Genomic DNA, 15,202 nt, shown 5'->3' with positions numbered 1-15,202 from the left:
AGATCAACAACCATGATTAAAGGTCTGGAAAACATGACCTACAAGGGAAGATTGAAATAATTGGATTTGTTTAGTCTGGAAAAGAGAAGACTGAGAGGAGATATAATGGCTTTCAAATATCTAAAAGTTTGTTACAAGTAAAAGGGAGAAAAATTATTCTCCTTAATCTCTAATGATAGAAGAAACAATGGACTTAAAGTCCAGCTGGAAGGTTAAGGTTGGACATTAGGAGAAACTTTGTAACTATCAGGGTGGTTAAGCACTGGAATAAATTGTCAGAAAGTTGTAGAATCTCCATCACTGGAAATTTTTAAGAGCAAGTTAGACAAACCTGTTAGGGGGGTTGTCTAGAATGTTGGTGCTTGGTCCTACCATGAGTATAGGGAATTGGACTTGATGACGTCTTGAGGTTCCTTCCAGTTCTATGATTCTATATGCTTATTACCGGGCATAGTGCTTACTATGAGCTGCCATCCGACTGGTTTTCTAGGGGGGCTTGACACTGCAGACTCTCACAGGGAGCAGTCTATGTTAAGATTAATGACACTGTATGCTGTGTGCACACTAAGAAGCCTTCCCCCCACTTGTTACCAATGGTTCAATGCTAGCAGCCCCAGGGTGCTAGTTTAGACAAGGTGCCAGGCAGTCACACCAGTATGTTTTATCAGCATGTGATCTAGATCAACGCTGAGCAGGGTTAGACAACACAGTGGTTAAATCCTTTTCTCCACTGGGACTCCATAACTACTGTCGCTAGTGAAACTGAATTGGTGACAGCAACAGTGTTAAGTTCAAGGAAAAAAGACACAGCCTGTTAGTGATAGTTTCCTTTCCTCCTAAGCAGACACTTCTCTGTGTTATTTAAGGCTACATGCCCCAAGGAACGTGTTGCCGTGTAGATCCATCCTGTTCCTACTGAATATCAGCACATTTCTTTAGTGTCTCAATCATGCCACTTGGGAATGAGTTGAACTCCCATTTATACACCAGCTCTCTGGAATTCATTTTAAGATTTACAAGAGCTCTATGAGATGTTTTATTAGTGTGGATTGTTCAACCTGAGCCACACTAAAGTGTCTCCCAAGTAAAATAGTCCTGATGGATCATTAACCTGGCTTGATTAATTTTATCCTAAGTCTTATGGGGAGTCTTGAGATTCCCCCCCCTCCCGCCCCCCCCCCCCCGAATCTATAGTCTTATGTCCAGATTAAGGACATGGAGGTTTGCAAAAGCACAAATGGGAGTCAAGTGGCCCACTCCCACTGGCTGTCAAAGGAAGTTAGGTACCAAAATACCCTTCCCACAGGTTTTTAGTCACTCCTGTTTCTTTGAGGCATTCTGGCAAAGCTGTGTTTCCATCTGCATAGCAGAGGGTTTTTTCTTTTTTTGGCTTGCAGATTTCATGATAAAATGATTTGGAACGTAACTGATACTGCCATATGGCTTCCAATGCAAAATGTCAACGTCATTGCTGGAGACAAAGCCTTCAGAGACAGCAATCTAAATCAGTTGCGTAGGCATGCAGAGTTCCTGTTAAGATAAAGCTGGGCATGTGCTTTAATTTCCTGGGGCCCAATGTTCTTATGGGCTACATCTACACTGGCATGATTTTCCGGAAATGCTTTTAACGGAAAAGTTTTCCATTAAAAGCATTTTCGGAAAAGCACGTCTATATTGGCAGGACGCTTTTCTGCAAAAGCACTTTTCCGCAAAAAAGCCCCGATCGCCATTTTTGTGATCGGGGCTTTTTTGCGGAAAACAAATCTCAGCTGTCTACACTGGCCCTTTTGTGCAAAACTTTTTCGGAAAAAGACTTTTGCCCAAACGGGAGCAGCACAGTATTTCCGCAAAAGCACTGACAATCTTACATGAGATCGTCAGTGCTTTTGCAGAAATTCAAGCGGCCAGTGTAGACAGCTGGCAAGTTTTTCCGCAAAAGCAGATGATTTTGAGGAAAAAATTGCCAGTCTAGACACAGCCATGGTGTAGTGGTAGTGTAATGGCACATCCTCACCATGAGTAGCACCCTTTTGCATCAGGACGCAGTGCTGCCAGAGGTCCTCATCCCTGGTCCTCATTCCTCTAATTCTTCAGCTTTTCTTTGGGCTGGCTCTCTCTGGGTCATCTGTCATCTGGATCTCCATCCAGGTGATATAGAAGTGAATCCCCTTTCATAACAATCAAAGTTGCAACATAAACAAAAGATCCTTCACTTCTCCTGGGTTTGACTCATAGTTTTCTTGGTGGTCTCTTCATTTCCCTGCTCCTTAGAGGCACTAGGTCAGTACTCCCCACAAGAGTCTTGCCTGCTCCCTGTAGGCTTCTTCTATTCCCTGTTCCCCTTCCATATCACTCATCACAGGAGTACTTCCTTGGACAGGGGACCTTGTTCCAAGGAACCACCACAGAGCTTAGTTCTACTCCTGTAGCTCACTCTCCTGCCCCAAACTGCAAGGCTTTCCCCTGCAAGAGAGTCCTACAGTCTATCCTCCTGCTGAGCCCTCTTAGCTTGCTTATAAAGGCCCAGATGTCTAACGGATCATCACCCAGTTTGCCCTCTCCGGCAGAGAGGCAATCAATCAACCCAGAAGAGAAACATCTCTCTCTTGCAGCTGCTGGGAGAACCCTATCACTGGCAGATTTTCAGTGGGCTTCGGGGGACCTTCTAGGTGACTCACTGATAGCTCTCTTTCCGTCTAGCTTCTGGGTTAGCCATCGGTATCTGGATGACATCCCTTCTTCAGGAGACCATAAGCTCAATGTGGGGGAAGGGCCATAGGCAATAGATGAGCTAGGCTGTGTCTACATTGGCGCGATCTTGTGCAAAAGCAGTTGCTTTTGCGCCAAAACTTTCTGCCTGTCTACACTGGCGGGGAGTTCTTGCACAAGAACACTGACATTCTAATGTATGAAATCAGTGCTTCTTGCGCAAGAACTATGATGCTCCCGCTCAGGAATAAGCCCTCTTGCACAACTGTTCTTGCACAAGAGGCCAGTGTAGACAGGCAACATGAATTTCTTGAGCAAGAAAGCCCTATGGTTAAAATGGCCATCAGAGATTTCTTGCGCAAGAAAGCGTCTACACTGGCATGGATGCTCTTGAGCAAAAGCACATCTCTTGTACAAAGGCACATGCCAGTGTAGATGTTCTCTTCTGGAAGAGTTTTTGCACAAGAACTCTTCCACAAAAGAGTTCTTGTGCAAAATCATGCCAGTGTAGACGTAGCTCTAGTGTGTGCATCATTTTCTACTGCTTACTAACTCCCTTCCCCCATCCCCTCCCCTTCCCGGGCATGGTTGAATGAAATCCATACTCAAAACAGCACGCAGACCAGGCAGTCATTGTATTGCATTGTTGAGACTTAGTTTTGTCATGAGAAATAACCTAGAAAAGGGAAGAGTCAGATGCAGAAGTAAATGCTGTAATTATTCATAGTCATCCTCAAGGGGAGTATGATGCATTTTAATGACTCAGGCTTGTTCCTTTAATCAGCGTGGTTTAACAAAGCACCAGAGGTAGGCGGTCCCGGCTCTCATTTCTGGAGACAGGTCCTTCTCTCTCTCTCTTTTTCTCTCTTTTTCTCTCTTTTCACAGTTTTAACAACATCTTTCCAGGAGTTGGATGATGAGGCTCCTGTTTGCTTTTTGGATTCCCCAATGCCAACAGGAGAATATTGTTCTATCATTAAGGACCTACCAAATTCACAACCATGAAAAACATGTAACAAAGCATGAAATCTGATCTTCCCAATGTGAAATCTGGTCTTTTGTGTGTTTTTGCCCTATATTATACAGATTTCACAGGGGACACCAACGTTTCTCACACTGGGGGTTCTAACCCAAAAGGGAATTGCAGGGGAGTTGGAGTATTGCCACCCTTCTGCATTGCCTTCAGAGCCGGACAGAGAGAGATCAGTGGCTGTTGTCCAAGTGCCCAGCTCTGAAGGCAGCAGCACAGACATAAGGGTGGCGATACTATACCATGTTATTCTTATGTCTGTGTTGCTGCTGGCAGAGGCTCTGCCTTCAGTACTGGGCTCCCTACCAGCAGCCACTTCTCTCCAGTTGCCCAGAGCTGAAGGCAGCACCAGCAGCAGCAGCAGCAGCAGCACCAGAAGTAAGGGCAGCAGTACCACAATCCCTCATCAAATAACATTGCAACTCCCCCCCACCCCCGCAACTCCTTTTTGACTCAGCACCCCTATAATTACAACACTGTGACATTTCAGATTTAAATAACTGCAGTCATGAAAATTATGGTTTTTAAAATGCCACGACCATAAATTGACCCAAACAAATAGGCTGTGTCTAGACTGGCAAATTTTTCCGCAAAAGCAGCTGCTTTTGTGGAAAAACTTGCCAGCTGTCTACACTGGCCGCTTGAATTTCTGCAAGAACACTGATGATCTCATGTAAGAAATCAGTGCTTCTTGCAGAAATACTATGCTGCTCCCATTCGGGCAAAAGTCCTTTTGCACAAAAGCTTTTGCGCAAAAGGGCCAGTGTAGACAGCTCAGATTTGTTTTGCTCAAAAAAGCCCCGATCGCGAAAATAGCAATCGGGGCTTTTTTGCGCAAAAGCGCATCTAGAGCAGCACGGACGCTTTTCTGCAAAAAGTGCTTTTGCGGAAAAGTGTCCGTGCCAATCTAGAAGCTCTTTTCCGCAAATACTTTTAAAGGAAAATTTTTCTGTAAAAAGCATTTGCGGAAAATCATGCCAATCTAGACGTAGCCATAGGCTGTGTCTACACTGGCCACTTATTCCGGAAAATCAGCCACTTTTCCGGAATAACTTGCCAGTTGTCTACACTAGCCCCTTGAATTTCCGGAAAAGCACTGACGATCTACTGTAAGAAATCAGCCGCTTTTCCGGAAATACTGCTCCCGTTCGGGCAAAAGTCCTTTTTCCGGAAAACTGTTCCGGAAAAGGGCCAGTGTAGACAGCACAGTAGTGTTTTCCGCAAAAAAGCCCCGATCGCGAAAATGACGATCGGGGCTTTTTTGCGGAAAAGCGCGTCTAGATTGACCACGGACGCTTTTCCGGAAAAAGTGCTTTTCCGGAAAAGCATCCTGCCAATGTAGACGTGCTTTTTCCGGAAATACGTATAACGGAAAACTGTTCTGTTTTAAGCATTTCCGGAAAAGGGTGTTAGTGTAGACGTAGCCGTAATGTGTTTGGCAGGGCCCCCTATCTGTCATACTTGATACAATGACCTGACCCTAACCTCACTGATACCGGTGCTGATCAAGGGGGAATGTTTTGGAAAATAATTACACAGGTATCAGTGCCCTGAGAGACTGGCAGCAGAAAACAGTCTCCTCAAGAAAAACTTCTCAAATTCTTTGAGTTCCAGATTATAGCAAGCTCTGGCATAACTTCTCTGGACAGATGTGACAGGGTGAAGAAGAACTGACTGCTGCTCTTGCTAGAGAGCAGGAGGGACCTGGCTGCTCAGGAAGCAGGAGGCTTCTTGGAGGTAGAACAGTGCTGGGGAAGGAAGGCAGGGCTGGGGAAACTCTGGTTAAGCAAGGCCCCAGGCTGCAAGGCCTGAAGCTACTGGGACTGTGAGGGGCAGCCATAGTAGGGAGGGGCAGCAGGTCCACACCCCTTTGCCAGTGAGGAGTGGCCATTACAGGCTGTAGTTTGCCCCTGAGGCAGGGGCTAGATGAAGACTGAGTGGCTACGTCTACACTAGCACCCTTTTCCGGAAATGCTTAAAACGGAACAGTTTTCTGTTATAAGTATTTCTGGAAAAATCACGTCTACATTGGCAGGATGCTTTTCCGGAAAAGCACTTTTTCCGGAAAAGCGTCCGTGGCCAATCTAGACGCGCTTTTCCGCAAAAAAGCCCCGATCGTCATTTTCGCGATCGGGGCTTTTTTGCGGAAAACACTACTGTGCTGTCTTCACTGGCCCTTTTCCGGAACAGTTTTCCGGAAAAAGGACTTTTGTCCGAACGGGAGCAGCATAGTATTTCCGGAAAAGCGGCTGATTTCTTACAGTAGATCGTCAGTGCTTTTCCGGAAATTCAAGGGGCCAGTGTAGACAGCTGGCAAGTTATTCCGGAAAAGTGGCTGATTTTCTGGAATAAGTGGCCAGTATAGACACAGCCACAGTGGGTTGCTGAGGCAAGGTGGGTACTGGAGAACTGGGTGTTCCCTGGGAGAAGAACTGGGTACCCCTTGGGAGTGGAGGACTCTGGAGTGCACAGTTGGGTAAATAACACCCCCTGGAAGGGGGCTCAAAGAGACTGGAGTGGGCCCTGCCAGAGGGCAGTGTTCTGAAGAGGACGCCATGGACAAAGAGGAACACAGAGAGACACCAGCTAGAGCAGGCATGTCCAAAGTCCGGCCCGCGGGCCAATTGCGGCCCGTGTTCCGGTTTAATACGGCCTCACAGGTAATTTGGCAATATCTATCTTTTATGGCCCCCAACGAATCCATATGTATTGAGATGAATACATTGTAAAATCTCAGTTAATGTCAGTTGGTCTAAATCAGTTATAAATATATTTGGACACAACATGTATACTTGGTGTTATGTTCCTGTTCATATTTTTTGAACTTAAAAGTTGACAGACAACCTTTATTACCGAAAATATGTAATGTACTTTACAATGTTCCTGACATATATTTCAGCTTCTTGGATTTTTTTTTTCATCTGGCCTTCAGATATGAAAGGCAGAGTGATTTAACACCTGTTTAGATTTGTCATCCATGTGACGAAATGAAAAGTATGCCGTTTGCAATAAACTTTGCATAAAATAATTAATTTGCATTTAATTTTAATGGTTCAAAGAATGTCAGGCAAAATGGTCGGCCCTCACGCATGTTCACTTCATCAAATCTGGCCCTCTTTGAAAAAAGTTTGGACACCCCTGAGCTAGAGGGAGGCACCCAGAAAGTCAACAAGCTAATTCCCAGAGCAACCAGCTGGAGGCGCCATGGTGTCTGCCCTGTGACAGCAAGTTGTTAGCTCTTGTTATGGGACAAAACATAGACATGAATGGAGCCCCTCAGAATATCCTTCCAGCTAGGCTACATCTACACGGGCAGCTTCTTGCGCAAAAACTTTTGCAGAAGAGGTCTTGTGCAAAAACTCTTCCACAAGAGAGCATCTACACTGCCATGTGCTTTTGCGCAAGAGCATCCATGGCAGTGAAGACTTGCTCTTGCGCGAGAAAGCTCTGATGGCCATTTTAACCATAGGGGCTTCTTGCGCAAGAAATTCATGTTGTCTGTCTACAGTGGCCTCGTCTGGAAGAGCTCTTGCACAAGAGGGCTTATTCCTCATGGGGAGAGGAATAACTCTTCTGGAAGAAGCCCTATTTTACAACACTGTACTGGAAATGTACTTCTGGAAGAATGCTTGTGCAGTGTAGACAGCCAGTAAGTTTTTGTGGAAGAACGGCTGTTCTTGTGCAAGAAGCTGCCAGTGTAGACATAGCCCTATACTTTAGGCACAGGTGTGGGTTCTGGCTGGTCCAGTGGACTTGCTAAAGTACTCAAGAGGACAAATCCTGCCCTAGACTCTTTAAACCCACAGGACTTGAGTACAGCCAAGTCAGCGCTGTTCTTCTCAGTAAAAGTAGGATTTGGGGAGCCTGCACAGAAGGTCCAGGCTCCTGCATGCCATGGCATGCTGCCCTATGTGGGGCTACCTGCATACTTGGATTCACTAACCCTTTCTTCTACTCATGGGCTATGTCTACATTGGCATGATTTTTGGTAAAAACATGCTGCCTGTCTACACTGGGGAGTTCTTGTGCAAGAACACTGAGATTCTAATGTGAGAAATCAGTGCTTCTTGCTCAAGAACTATGATGCTCCCACTCAGGAATAAGCCCTCTTGCGCAAGAGGCGAGTGTAGACAGGCAGCATGAATTTCTTGCACAAGAAAGCCCGATGGCTAAAATGGCCATCAGAGCTTTCTTGCACAAGAGAGCGTCTACACTGGCACGGATGCTTTTGTGCAAAAGCACATCTCTTGTTCAAAAGCACATGCCAGTGTAGGTGCTCTCTTGTGCAAATACTTTAACGCAAAAACTCTTGCGTTAAAAGTATTAGCACAAAATCTTGCCAATGTAGATGTAGCCATGGAGGTGGGGATGTAGGACTTGTTCCTGAGTTACTGAAACCTTGATTCTTCAGTAGCAGCCTTGGGGTGAAATCCTGGACCCATTGACCACCCTCCTCTTCCCCCCTGAAGTCAATGGCCAAGATTTTGCCTACAGAATGACCTATTGTCCTGCTGAGAGTTGCCTCACTGGGTTCTTCAGGCAGTGGTGTGACTACACCATTTGCGCCATGTCCATGAACCATCTGCTGATTTCATGGGAGATTGGAAAAGCAGCCACAACAGAGAGGATCGAGGAGGCTTCTAGGGGAGAATTTTGCCCTTATCTTTAAATCCAGAGTGCACTCAGCATGGCACTGAAGCTGCAGGTCAGAGCAGTGCTGAGAAAATAATGAAGGATGCAGGATGTTGAACTGAACAAGAAGAAATCACCATCAGGTCTGATGTCGCCATTAATAAACATTGATATAAAATGTCATGGGAGTAAGGCAATGAGTTCAACTAGATCATGTGATGGGGCAATTGCCCCACTCTTGTCAGGATGGGGTTAAAGCAGACAGATGGGATCCTGCGCAGAGCCCTGGCCAATCAGGGAGAGGCTTTTAATGAGCCAATCAGATGGTGGCTTGATGGGGCAGCCCTGTATATAAGGAGCTGCCCAGCAGAGAGTAGGTAGTTAGGCCCTGACCAGGGAAGGTGCAGGACTTGGTTCCTGGAGAAGCGCCTTTGGGAGAGCAGTGCTAGACAGGCTCAGGGGGGCTAGAGAGGAAACTCCAAACTGATACCTGCCAGACTGCTGGCCTTGCTGCAAGGCCAAAGAGGGTGCAAAAGGGTCACAGGAGAAGTGGCCAAGGGAACAAGAGGTAGTGGAGTGAGGGTGAAGGAGGGCAGGGCAAGGCTGCTGTTGGAGGATCCTACCCCTGGCAGTTCTTCTCCCCCTTCCCTCTTGCACCACCCCTTGCCACCAGGCTACGTCTACACTGGCATGATTTTCCGAAAATGCTTTTAACGGAAAAGTTTTCCGTTAAAAGCATTTTCGGAAAAATTGCGTCTAGATTGGCAGGATGCTTTTCCGCAAAAGCACTTTTTGCGGAAAAGCGTCCGTGGCCAATCTAGATGCGGTTTTCCACAAAAAATCCCCACTCGCTATTTTTGTGATTGGGGCTTTTTTGCGGAAAACAGTACTATGCTGTCTACACTGGCCCTTTTGCACAGAAGTGTTTCGGAAAAAGACTTTTGCTCGAACGGGAGCAGCATAGTATTTCCGGAAAAGCACTGAAGATTTTACAGGAGATCGTGAGTGCTTTTCCGGAAATTCAAGCAACCAGTGTAGACAACTGGCAAGTTTTTCCGCAAAATCACATGATTTTGCAGAAAAACTTGCCAGTCTAGACACAGCCCCAAAGTGTGGCCAGTACAGACTGTGGCTTGCCGATGGGGCAAGGGACTTTGGGGCTGCATTTGGACACAGTGGCGGGTGAAGCGGAGACCTGCCAATACCCTCCTGGGAGGAGAGCATAGCTCAGACAGACTATGGCTTGCCCTGAGACGGAGAGGCTAGGCTTGGAGGCCACAGTTAGCCACCATGGGAACAGAGACACAGGACTGTTGATAAACCATTGCAAGGGGAACGAGAGACTACTTTAGTGGGCTCTGCTGGAGAGCAGTCTCCCAAAGAGGCCACCGTCGTCTGAGAGCAACACAGGTCCAGAGTCCGAACATGGACAGAGCGGGTGACGGGTGAGACACCAGCCAGAGGGAAGTGCCGTGCTGACAACAGAGCTAATTCCCAGTGCTACCAGCAGGAGGCACTGCAGTGGTGAGTTGACGCCGTGACAGATGGGTTCAGTTGAAAGGCTTTAATTTACCTGCAAAACGAGGATATTCCCCTTCAGAAGCAGCTTCCCTCTGCACTTGGGCTCCTGTGTCTTGGGTTTAGTTTGAGTTCAGTATATGCAGGCTGCTGACTAAAAGGTGTAGGAAGCTGGCATTAACCCATAGGCTACGTCTACACTGGCATGATTTTCCGAAAATGCTTTTATTGGAAAAGTTTTCCATTAAAAGCATTTTCGGAAAATCACATCTAGATTGGCAGGATGCTTTTCTGTGAAAGCACTTTTTGCGGAAAAGCGTCCGTGGCCAATCTAGACGTGGTTTTCCGCAAAAAAGCCCTGAACGCCATTTTCGCGATCGGGGCTTTTTTGCGGAAAACAGTACTGTGCTGCCGACTGGGAGCAGCACAGTATTTCCGCAAGAACACTGACGATCTTACATGAGATCGTCAGTGTTCTTGCGGAAATTCAAACGGCCAGTGTAGACAGCTGGCAAGTTTTTCTGCAAAATCATGTGATTTTGCGGAAAAACTTGCCAGTCTAGACACAGCCAATAGAGTTCCCCACCTTGTGCTACATCCTAGCTGTGAACAGAGCTCAGATAAGCTGCAAATGAAGCATCAGCATGTGCCCACATCCTGGCTATATTCACTCCCTCATTGTCTAGATGATCTGCAGCTATCTAACCTAGATAGGTGTTTATGCCATGTCCTGCATCATCACAACCAGAGGAGGGTGGTCACAGGTATGTCAATACATATTGTTACCATGCTTGGCTCAGGTATACTGGTCCATGTGCATGGACTATGACACTCTACCCTGCCATGCCTCTCTCTGACTTCTGTTGAGAGACAATGTGATAACATGCAGATGACCTGAATTTGGTCTGCAGTTCAGTCCTGCCTCCCTGGGAACACTGCAAAGGCAGTGAACAGAGCTCGAGGGGAGAACCTTGCACCTCACAGAAGTGGACAGAATGGGACTAGTATTGATCCACTTTAAATGGAGCTACATCCAGCCCTTCTTACTTGGGGAGGTATGTGCTATGTGTGGTATATAGACCTATGTAGAATGGAATTCATGTAGGGACTTTGTGTGGGGAAATAGGGTGGTAGGGGAATCCCAAAATTCATCTCCATCCCCTCAAAAAGAATCAGGAGAGAGAGGAATGGATTTTTCCTGGAATCTCTGTCCCCAGCTCCTTAAATATTCACTCCAGGACATTTGCCAGCATTAACTGCAAGTTAGAACTGCTAATTTAAAGTGGAGAGAGTTCTCGATTGATGACTTCATCAGGGCTGCCACTTAGTGTGTGTCTATAATAAGCAGGGTGCTGTTGTTTATTGTTGAATCCTGGCTAATATCTTAAATCTGTCTGGCACTAATAGGTTAGGTTGGCTGGTACAGCAAATTACTCCAGTGGCACTACTAACGTGGGCTGGCTCATATATTAAACCCACTACTGCAGTAATAACTTGGGCTGACTGGTTGTTGCAATCAAGTTGGCACCAATAATCGGGGCTGGTTGGTTTATTAAAGTACTGCTGTAGAGGCTGGCAGCTGAGCTAAAGAATCCATGGGTACAAAGAACCTGGAAATGGTTGCTGTCTGGCTCTTGCCTGTAGTTTTGTAAGCTGGCTTGGATCATGTTTATAACCTTTTGTAAAACAGTTTGTTTTTTTGCACCTGCTTATTGTAACACTGAAGAAGTTTGGCTGCCACTTCTCATGATGTTTTCTTCATGCCCCACATGACTTTGGCTGTGGAGTTGTGGTGCCCCAGGTTGCTGGAAGTAATTACTGAAACCAATATTTTAACCAATATAATAAAGGTACAGGAAATGTACCTGGTGATGTTGTATGTTAGATGCCAAGTTATAAAGTCTTCCCAAAGCTACTCAAACTGTTTTGCCATAGGGTATGAAAAAGGCAGGATCGTTAGAATAACTTGGGACTTAGACCTGACTAATTTTTTGGAAATTGTGATTTTTTTTCCATGAAACAACATTGCCACCCATTTCCAATCAGTTCTGTTTCTTTCCTGTGTCAAAAAGCCTCTTTTCCAGAGAACAAACACCGTAACTTCTGCCGTGTGCTGTATTCCTTGTCCTGCTTTGGGCAGGGGGTTGGACATAATGACCTCTGGAGGTCTTTTCCAACCCTGTGATTCTGTGATTCTTTTTGTCAATGCTATGCAGTACTAGCATTTAGCCACAGAGGGTGACATGGTCTCATACGTTTGAATGGATCTGACATTCCAACCAGCAGAGGGCATGGTACACAGCGTGGCTAGAAGCAGACTGATCCTTTTACTATATTTGAGAGAGTTTGGTTTGTTTGTCTATTCAAGAATTCTGGTAAGAGCTCAGACCACCAAATTCAGTATACAGCTTCCTCTTATCATAACTTCAAGCAAGGCCAAGGTTTGGTTGTGCCAGGAAAATAGAATGTGCCTGGGATGAGATTGGTCTTCTGAGAAACATACAGAAGAGAGACTCACCAGGTAGAAGAAAGGGGCTGGTTAGATGTGTCCTCACCTCCATGCCATCTAGCCCTGAGCCTCCCACCCTCCCAGGCACCCTTTAGGGAGGACAGGGTGGAGGGCTGAAGCCTCCCCACCCTCCAGATTCATATGGGAACATTACTGGCTGTTCCCCTTCATCAGGGAGTGTGGGGGAAATGCATGGTTTGCTGCATTATTCACTCAGGCTTGGGTGCACAGGGGGCAGATGGCTATGTGCTTTGCTCTCGCTCCCTGTTTTTTAAAAATACAATCATTTAAATAAAGCAAGTACATTTTCCTTTTATTAAAAAAAAAAGAGTTAAAGAACAGAATAACACCAAGTAAATGTGCTCTTATGCCATATATTATTATAAAGATTTGCTATTATTCTCTTCTCTGGGCCCAGTTTTTAAAAGGACCATACTCTTTCTAGGCTAAGGCCAGAAATGACCTATTGCTATTAGCTATTTCTCTCTGTCACAGAATGCTCCTGCCAGGGTCTTGCTTGCACTATTATCACATCCAGGTTCTATATGCTGCACCATTTATAGCTCCTGTCCACTCCCCATCTGCATGCAGCATTCAGCCCTTGGAAGGCTTACTTTCACTTTCATCTCGGAAGCACCGTGAGACATTGTGCCAATGCAAACGGCAGCTTGACTGCCTCTCAGAACTCTTCCCGGAAGGATGTGCGTTTGAACAGGAAGAGATTCAATTACTGGAATTGAGCAAAAGCAATTTCCCCGACAAGTGCTTTGCCTTGAGTGCTGCATGCTATAGAACTTGCCCTGCTGCAGTCTCCAGCTAGGAATGAATTGACAACTGCCAGGAAGGAGAAATCGCTTCAGCTTTTCTTGGATAAGCTGATACATACTCAGGATCTGAGTCTCCTCTCACTCACACCAACTTTTCTCCCACCAGTCCAGTTCTGCTGTCACTTTCATCACTGTAAATCAGGATAAACTTAAAAAACAACAAATGGTCTGGTAGCAATTTATAGACAACAAAACATGTAGATGGCATCATGAGCTTTCGTGGGCACAGCCCACTTCAGAGTGTTACCAGAGCATTTTGTTGTTTTTTAAGTTGATCCTGTACAGACTAATTCGGCTACCCCCTGGAGCTTCTGTAAATCAGGAGTAAGTCTGCTGAGGTCAGTGGATTCACAGTGGTGTAAATGAGGTCAGAATCAGGCCTACTGACTTCCAAAGAATTACTCCTGGCTTCCCCTGCTATAAGTGAGTGCAGAATAGGGCTCACTGATGGGGCTGGATTCTCAGCTAGGCTATGTCTAGACTGCAAGCCTCTTTCAAAAGAGGCTCTTTCGAAAGATACTTTCGAAAGAGCCTCTTTTGAAAGAGCGCGTCTAGACTGCACGCGGAATTTCGAAAAAGCAAGCCGCTTTTTCGAAAGAAAGCACCCAGTGAGTCTGGATGCTCTCTTTCTAAAAAGCCTGTTTGCTGTCAAGAACGCCTTCTTTCGAAAGAGCACTTTCGAAAGAAGGCGTTCTTCCTCGTGGAATTAGGTTTACCACCGTCGAAAGAAAAGCTGCATTCTTTCGATTTAATTTCGAAAGAACGCGGCTGCAGTCTAGACGCAGGTGAAGTTTTTTCGAAAAAAACCCTGAGTCTGGACACAGCCCTAGTGTAAAAAAGTGTAGCACCATCAAAGTGAATGGAGCTATGCCACCTTATTCCAGATGAGGATATGGTGCCTCATTGTAATAATCCACACACACTACACTGGTTGCACACTACTGACAAGGAATCTGCACACCTCTGCGAGTTTCATGTAGTGTTATACAGTTTATATTACAGAACAGAAGAATACAACTACGCAAACATCCCAGAGGCAACAAATAACATAATTTCCTCCTATTGGTCTCCTTGGCTACTGTCAGACACCGAGCTGGCTGTGACATGACCAAGAAGAATCCACACCTCCACATACCAGTTTCCAATTCTAAGTGGATTATTTGGACTGCAGTGGTGCTAGCCAGAGGGCTGGCAGCAGCAGAGGAGATAGCATTTTGAGTCCCTCGGGCTTAGTGAGCACACTTCCAGGCCCTTCTGAGCCCGTGAAGGGCAGCCAGCCCTCAGCACTGCCTGGAGTATGCCATACCCCTTCCCCCCAACCCTTAGAGCCACCTGCATGCTGCCCAGCCCTCCAGTGGCAATTTAAAGGGCCCGGGAGGAGGGGAGAAGTCCAGGCACTGCAGCAGCAGTAGTGGCTGGAATCTTGGGCCCTTTAGAATCACCAGACCCTGGGGCTGTTGCTCCCTTTGCCCCAGTCGGCAGTCCTGAATATACCTAGAGAAACCTCCCAGGAGCATCAGCAAAATCATGCTTTTCTCCTTCCTCCTGCCTGTCACCAACCTAACACTTCCTGATCTCCCACTCTTGCTCGCACCAGTTGTCCCAGTGAAGAATAGCTCTGCTAGTGTGACTGACAGTCACCAGAACTCACAATCAGTCCATAAACTTAAAAAAACAACATATGGTCTGGTAGCACTTTATAGACTAACAAAATATGTAGATGGTATCATGAGCTTTCGTGGGCACAGCCCATTTCTTCAGATGACAAGAGTTTTGAGTTTAGGATGTGCAGACCCAAAATAAATAAGATAAAAGGGAGAGGGGGGGGAAGGGAAAAAATGGAAGGGGGCCAGAAACAAGGAGCAGAAAATATCAAAGGGAAAACCAAAAAGGCAGAACTGGTAATCTATAAGCACCTAAAGATTGGATAGTTAAAAGGAGCAGATAAGGATCATAGGTTAGCAATTTGAGAGGAAG

This window comes from Pelodiscus sinensis, chromosome 15 (assembly GCF_052426305.1).
Source record: "Pelodiscus sinensis isolate ZL-2025 chromosome 15, ASM5242630v1, whole genome shotgun sequence".
NCBI lineage: Eukaryota > Metazoa > Chordata > Testudines > Trionychidae > Pelodiscus > Pelodiscus sinensis.
The sequence above is the reverse complement of the archived record's forward strand: the minus strand, read 5'-3'. Positions refer to the sequence as shown.